Source organism: Periplaneta americana, chromosome 13, assembly GCF_040183065.1.
Source record: "Periplaneta americana isolate PAMFEO1 chromosome 13, P.americana_PAMFEO1_priV1, whole genome shotgun sequence".
Classification (NCBI taxonomy): Eukaryota; Metazoa; Arthropoda; class Insecta; order Blattodea; family Blattidae; genus Periplaneta; species Periplaneta americana.
Window position 1 is genome coordinate 100369842 of NC_091129.1, and position 7686 is coordinate 100377527.

General features: G+C 36.1%; 1 long non-coding RNA gene across 1 annotated transcript; it reads left to right on the top strand.

Moving 5' to 3' along the window:
• Window positions 1-2720: 2720 nt before the first annotated feature.
• LOC138712160 (uncharacterized) lies at window positions 2721-6415 on the top strand. The gene is made up of 3 exons (XR_011335646.1): window positions 2721-2816; window positions 3263-3341; window positions 6325-6415. It is a non-coding gene; the product is annotated as an uncharacterized lncRNA (long non-coding RNA).
• Window positions 6416-7686: the final 1271 nt, after the last annotated feature.

The following is a 7686-nucleotide window of genomic DNA, read 5'->3' on the forward strand; positions in this document are numbered from 1 at the left end:
GTGGAATCAAGTGGTGATCTGTATCGGTAGTAGTAAATAATTTACCTTTCTGAAGTAAGACGTTGCACAATATTAGAAACAGAAGTGCCTGAGAAGAGAAGCTCATTATGATAAATACTTTAATAATCTGATTCAATACTTCAGGATTTCTCTACGTCAATATGATATACAACCTGCAATATAAATATATAACATTAATAAATTCACAGTGATATTGCGATATAAGGGATTTACTCGTACACTGGTCAACGTTGCTCGTGGAATGGAAGCCAACGGAGAGCACTTCGGCCACTTGTGATAATAGTAGATGTAAAGCATGTTTCGCCACGTCTGTAGCTCAAGTGTTAGGGCGCTGGTCTTTATCCAGAAGCCCAGGTTTGGTCCCTGGTCAGGTTGTGATAGAATTTGTGATGGACAAAGTAGACATTGCACAGAACAGTTTTCTTGAGCACGTACTACCTTTTTCCTCTATTATTCCACTAACATTCCCCACCTCCCTCTCATTTCATCTATCTTCTACAATAGTAAAAATAGACAGGAGTGAAGTCTGGGGTCAATACGGGTTTCCGATGCTGATACAGAATGAGCTTGGAGCTCCAGGCACGTGGGGCTCATCAGACTAGTCGTATGCGGATGGGACCTGGCTTTATCAGGGGCTGAGGCAGGATGGCCCACCTGTCAGCGGCGTCGGCTGATTAGGAAGAGCTTGGAGTTCCGGAACTTATCAGGCTACTCGTCCGCGAAACGGGACCTGGCTGATCAGGAGCTGAGGCAGAAAGGCCCACCTGTCAGCGTCGGATTCACGAATGCCACCGAGGCCTCCTGTCGGGCGTGGACAATCATCGTATACATAGGGCGCACAATGGGCCAAAGAGTGCTTAAGAGTACAGACTCGTGATGGGCCCCGCCCATGTAAAGCCAGCCAACCTAAACATATCTCACAGCCATCCTTTGATGTGTGTATCAATTCAGTAATAAAGTTTTTACGCAGATATTTTGCACGTTGAAGTATGTATACATATTTTGGGCTCCCCTATACGTACATATGTAGGCTTATATATGAATCTATGTATGTATATTGTAAATACCATCAATTTCCTACGGTAGATACAATGTGCAACTGAAAATTAGAGTTGCATATTATATTCATATATACATACATACACACACGTCTATGGCATGATCATCACGCTAATTCTAAATTTCAGTTGTCGATCCTTAATAATTTCAAGTAAAGTCGGTAAATTTTAACAATTTAGCGCGACTGTAGGCCTATATGAGTCCTCTTGAATCATAACTCACAATATCCAAAAACTTGCATCTCACTAATTACCATTTGGAAGTAATTATTTTAAATATGCCATCTGTCATAATTCTAAACATTAATGACTGTATCTAAGTAAAATCGTTTGTTTGATATACATAAGTTTATGAATTCATTCATTCATAGTGCTCTGCCCAAGGGCAGATCTTTCATTGCAAACCCAGCATTCTCCAGTCTTTCTAATTTTCTGTCTTCCTCTTAGTTTCCTCATATGATCCATACACCTTAATGTCATCTCATATCTACTTCTTCCCCGAACTTTTCTCCCGTTCACCATTCCTTCCAGTGCATCCTTCAGAAGGCAGTTTCTTCCCAACCAGTGACCCAGACAATTCATTTTCCTCTATCTGATCAGTTTCAGCATCATTCTTGCTTCACCCTCTTTCCAACACAGCTTTGTTTCTTATTCTTTCTGTCCATTTCACATGCTCCATCCTTCTCCATGTTTATGAATTATTATTAAAGAATATATATATATATATATATATATATATATATACATACATATATATATATACCTGTACGTGTATAAAAGAGAGACAGAAAACAGGAGAGAGCATGGTAAAATGAAGAATCTCAACATTGCAGAACAATTAATTATGCTGAAAAAAGTAGTAAACGATATTACCTTGAAAAATACAAATAAATACAAATAATTTCATCAATAATTAGTAGAACTATTCTAATCTTATGAAGAAAAGTTGTCACTGAATTTCATCGAAACTTGACTCGTTATCTACTACCGGTGTTGGGTCACATAAAATAATAACCTACATAAAAATTAAATTTTCTCGTACCCACTTGTCATTCATATTTATATTCCGACACTAAGCAAAATTCTTAAACACAGAATAAATATATGAACACGGAAACTTTAAGTGGGTATACGGTATTAAATTTCACGAACAATAGTCGTGCCTTTATGAAATGCCACTGGTTTCTTTTTTTTATCAGAATGACTAAAATATTGGTATCTTACCTTAATTGTTGGAATTTATTATGTAATATCACCGCCATCTTAAGGCGGTGGTAATATTGAATTTAAAATCTCAAACGTAATAAACGTGATGTAGCCTAAAAATTTTTATAATGACCACATAAAATACTCGAATAAAATTTGCGTCTGCATTATTATTGCCATTATAATATACTGTAAATACATTATTCATTTTGTCATCAGAGTTCGAAGTACACGATATTACGTACATCGAAGTATTCTTATAGGTTGTGTAGCGTAAATAATGTGTTTATAGATGTTGGATAATTACGAAGGCTACGATAATAACTAAAGAACAAATTATTTTTATTTATTTGGCAAGGCCTGGAGGTTTATTAACTTCACAGCAGGCAGTGGTTAACTTACTAAAAAAAATCTTCGACAGTAATAATACAGTTTAATGAAAGACAGAAAGGCGAAATCAATTTAAAACAAGCAAAAATTACGATATCTGTTTATTCTTAGTAATAGGCTCTACTTCAATTCTGTAATAAGGTAAGATAGAAAATTCGAAATAAGGCCACATTAAAAGAAACAGAATTTACGATAACTCAGTTTATTGTTCATGCTTACCAATAATGCAATGCTGCTTACAAGAAGGTAATATTTCCACAAGGTTACTGTATATATATATAACATTCAGAGCTCAATAAAAGTTTAGTCAGATTAGATGCATTACAGGTACCGCCAGCCTATTTGATAATATCGATTCATATTCTTATCTGGAAATACTATGTTTTATTTTTTTTTTGTTCATGAAACATAATCTTATTAGTACTAATGTCGTAAAAACAAGTATTTCCTCTGGACCAGAAATAAAATACAAATAGAGTACTGCTACTTTCGTTGACCAGTTTTTTAGGACATATATAACTGGAGATACATATAATACACCTATTCCTTTCTACTGCAATAATCACTTCTGACTTCTTGGTTTTCAGGAGAAGATGATGACTAATCCAGTCTGTGGCTTGTGTTTCTGCCTAATCTCACTATCTAATTTAGGCCTTGCGATGAGTCGTACGTACAATATATGTTTATGAAAAAATCTACTCGAACTCTTTTTATTCTGCAAAACAAATCTTAAGTGATGAATATGAAATATTGAAAACATCCCTAGATCTAATAATAAATTCTGAAGAAATCAGAAGGATGATCGCGTTCATATATAAGCCAATAACACTAAAAACCACTGCCTGCTGGATCACATCCTATGGCTGCTTATACTGCCTGCCCAATCAATGGTTATGCGCGAACAGTCACTAGGTGGCAGGTAATGACATTGCATATACTGATAATGTTAATAGCGGTGGGCACTGCCTACCACCTAGCGGCAAAATAACTTTGATTGAGCAGGCAGTTTACGCACCTATAGAATGCGATCCAGCAGGCAGTGCTAAAAACACATTCTAAAACTCGTATTTATAGACATTCTTAGCGCGGGCTTCCGGTGGATGATCAGCGAACTAACGTTTTTCATATTCATAAACCAGTGTTAGCGATATGATATGAAATGAATGCGGTACAAGTAACCAGTCGATAGCCGGGGCTAGTTTAGCACGCTCGTAGCGCGGGCTAGTGAAATGTCTATGAATAGCACCTGGCAGACTATGTATTATAATAATGTCGCGTAAATATTCTTGATGCATTTTATTTTCGGATTGTTTCACGAAATTACATTTTCAATTGCGGGGGTCGGAAGCAAAGGCGTAGGATCAAGTAGGGCTAATATGATACAGTAAAAAAAAGTCGGGCTAATTTGGTACAGACTTTAAAATGTACCAAAGTCTCAGTTTGAAAATTTTTAAAACTGCGATTATGTAAGTACGTTTTATGTTCATTAAGGAGCAACATTGAACGAAGTTTAGAAAAATCATGTTCAGTCTCATAAATGAGTGATAAATGAGTGAAGAGGCAGTTTTATTTCTTGAAAAAAATTTGATGTGATACTCAGTTACTTTCGTTACTGCTCTCGAATGAATAAAGATACAATATTTTTTTTTAATTTTCCTTTTTACTCAGAATAGTGTCAGTTTCATTTTTCTCTAAAGAAAAGCTATGAATGTTGAGGAATCTAGCAGTAATTGGTGTTAATACGGAGGATTATTATAATACACATTTTAGAGCTATTATGATATTATGTTTACAATGAAAGAAATTATCAAGTTGATTAATTTTCTAACATAAAGTAATTTATTACCTCTTGAGGTATATTTAATAATTTCTTAGCTCTTAAGGAATGCTTCAATTTACACGTTGGAATGACACCTACAATGCAGTATAAGTTAAAAAAAATACACATCGAATTATTTTTACTCAAAAATTTTAGCTTAATAGCTATTCTTCTTGTCCGCATCTGTGGAGTAACGGTAAGTGCCTTTGGCCGCGAAACCAGGTGGCCTGGGTTCGATTCCCGGTTGGGTCAAGTTACCTGGTTGAGTTTTTTTCCGGGGTTTTCCCTCAATCCAACTAACGATTTCCAACTCAGAATATGCGATATTGATTAATATCGTACTCGCAAAAACCCGCAAGTCTTGAAAGCAGCAATCTAAATTGGCAGGAGCGAGTTATGAAAGTGACATTGATTTCGAAATAAACATTAACTCAACTTTAAACATTCCACTGGAAGCCATCCCCCAGATAAATTTCACAAACTGTACAATCAACGATATGTATTTAAAATAAAATTAATTCTATTCATGTTAATTTTAATATTCTAATAAATTGAGTTCATTTCCTGTGTTTTAATGTGTTACTTTGAGGTTAAAAATCTTCAAAGCAAAGCCCTGCAAAAATCAATAAATACTGCGTAGACGAAAAGTGCTCCGTGCCTGCCATCTGTTGCAGTAGTCCGGAACACGCTGAAAAGACACTCATGGTTCCTGCCTGTTATCTGTTGCAATAGTCGAGAACACGCTGAAAATACACTCATGATCACTGTTTCATAATCAATAAAGTAACAAAGTAAGATATTTGTAAAAACTCAAAACTTAGACATTTAACTGTCGTCAAACAAAAACAGTCGTATGCATCTAGCTATAATGGTAATTAAGACGTTCATATCAAAATTATGAAACTCGCTTACGTTCGTTTCATAAATATACTCGAGTCTTAATTGCTACCATTATAGGCTCGTTGCATAATATACTATTTTAACGCATATTACGGATTTATTATGAGATCCCAACATATACCTCCATTTTCATTCTAAACATTTCAGATATTATTTCAATAGCGCATCCACGCGTCACAAATGCATTTACAACGAGCGGAAACTTCTCTTAACAATGAGGTTCTATCTGCATCAGCATGAGATGATATCTTTCAACTCATCTAAATCATTAGGAAGTGAGAGGACGTAAAGCTTGTCTTTCACAAATCTCCAAAGAAAAGAATCGCACGATGTGAGATCGGGGCTCCTTGGTGGCCATCGTGCGAGAGCGTTGTCGTTTGTTGGACGGCCAATCCAGGCGCTGAAAATGTTTCCTCCAGATACTTTCTAACATTCCCGTGTTAGTGGGGCGGTTCTCCATCCTGTTGGAAGATGAAGTTCTCCCGTCAATAGTGCCTCAACCTAACAGCACAAAATGCATGTCGATATAACAAATAGTTTTTGTTTTATACAACATTGAAAGTGTACATTACTTTTGTAACATTTCATATGAATTAAGTATTTCCTGATAAAATCACTAGTAGTTATTGAATATAAACAAAATCCACCTAGCTGTCTAGAAGAAAAATATATACATATTATACGGCATGTTCAAAACTACTTCTTCGATATTAGGGATGTTAGAATCGTGCAGTAGTGTGAAATTTCCTAAATCGATTCTTTTGCAGCACTTTTGGTAAAGTAAAAACTTGATGTAATATGTCACAGTAATATTGAAAAGGTTATATTAATTTCCTGATTTTATTCTGCATATTCGTATATATCAGTTACGGAATATCTATGTTAGTTCGAAATGCTCTTGTGTCTCAAACAATATTTTTCTGTCTCTAGCACTACCTATCGCATGCTACAGCTGCAACACATTCAACGATATACGTTGTGCCAAACCTCTGATCAACATGACTGTCAACTGCAATTTGACGAACTACAAGACACAGTTTAAAAGAGCTACAGAAGGCTTCCAAGTCTTCTCGTCAGAGTTTGAACACGGAAAAATCAACCCTCGCATACTCACACCAGCTTGTATCACAATCGTTGTTAAAAGTAAGTCTCATTACATGAGTTGGATAGAATATGCACTTCGAATAATATGAAGACAAATTTTGTGTAAGCCTATTGTTGATGGAACATCTTGCCGATTGAGAATATCAGTCACATATCTGCATTAATAAAAATTCCAGTAACACAATTTCAGTTCACTCTATCTGTTGGTAGGCCTATTTACTATAAATTTTGTTTTCATTTTTCTGTATTTTACCGTATAGGCCTACTGTTTATATATGAAGATCTATTTTTTTCTAAGTCATTGAGTATAGGGATATTGTTCGTATTCAGTTTGTCTGAATTCCATTAATTTGGGATTGCTACATACAATTTATTGAGTTACATTCCAATAAAAAGCAAGGACATAGAATTCACGTAAAAATAACTGTCAAGATTAAAACACCAGGTGAACATAAATTATTTATTGGAAGAATTTGTAAGACCATATTTTTACCAATACTGAACAGAAAATACATATTAGCACAATTTGAAAGAGGAATATTTGCAGTTTCATACTGATCTTAAATGCATTCGATGTACACTCCCAAAGTGGCATGGCAGATGTTCAATCGGTACTCCCACTCTCGCCAGACCTTGTCAAATACAGCTTGTGTGACGTTCCCGATGACGGTGTTGATGTGCTTTTCCAATTCCAGTAGTGTCGTTGGTAATTACGAAAGCGGACAGGAAAAATTCGCACACTGTGAGGTCCGGTGACCGGGGTGGCTATATGCAGAAGATGTCTCAGGTCGTACAACAATCGGTTTCTAGAAATGAAACGACATTTATTTTATCTGGAAAGTCAGTAGGTACAATATCTGGAACATCTTCTCGGTAGATGAACTTCTGTCCCTCCTCATCTGCAAGTTGTGACTTAAACTAGTTTTCCAGCATGTTCAGGTACATCTCCCGCGTGGCACTTGTTCGTGAAGAGGAATGGGCCGACGACGCGTGTTCAGGAAACAGCACTAAAGTAAATTCACTTTAGGCTGTCACATTCCATCTAGATGAGAGCGTCGGGATTCTGGGAACCCCATTTCCGGACATGGTGCCCTATTGACCTTTCCGGATAAACTAAAAGTTCCTTCATAACTAAAAATGGTCGTGCAGTGACCGCAGAAATCTTCTGAACATGGCCACCTCGGCCAC